At 41.3% G+C, this 293-nt stretch overlaps 1 protein-coding gene across 1 annotated transcript in view; it reads left to right on the top strand.

Annotated features, from left to right (window-relative positions):
- Positions 1-293, top strand: part of LOC107659710 (paxillin-like) — a 47499-nt gene that overhangs the window by 44174 nt on the left and 3032 nt on the right. The gene's annotated exons all lie outside the window — the stretch shown is intronic.

The following is a 293-nucleotide window of genomic DNA, read 5'->3' as shown; positions in this document are numbered from 1 at the left end:
TGATGTTTATCTGCTTACCCCCAGGGCATCCAAGATGTAGGTGACTTTGTTTCTTCAGTAGAACACAAACGAAGATCTTTAACTCAAACTGTTGCAGTCTGTCTATCTTATAGTGGAGGTGAATGGGAATCGCGGCTTTGAGAGTCAAAAAAAACATACACAAATTAAACCCTGCGGCTCGTGACGATACATTGATGTGTAAAGACACGAAACGATCGGTCTGTGCAAGAAACTGAACAGTATTTATTTCGTTTTTTACCTCTGATGCACTGCAATGTCTGAACTGTCCTGAG

The sequence above is a fragment of the Sinocyclocheilus anshuiensis genome, unplaced genomic scaffold (assembly GCF_001515605.1).
Source record: "Sinocyclocheilus anshuiensis isolate Anshui unplaced genomic scaffold, SAMN03320099.WGS_v1.1 scaffold433, whole genome shotgun sequence".
In the NCBI taxonomy this organism is placed as follows: Eukaryota; Metazoa; Chordata; class Actinopteri; order Cypriniformes; family Cyprinidae; genus Sinocyclocheilus; species Sinocyclocheilus anshuiensis.
This window is presented reverse-complemented; position numbering and strand designations above follow the sequence as displayed.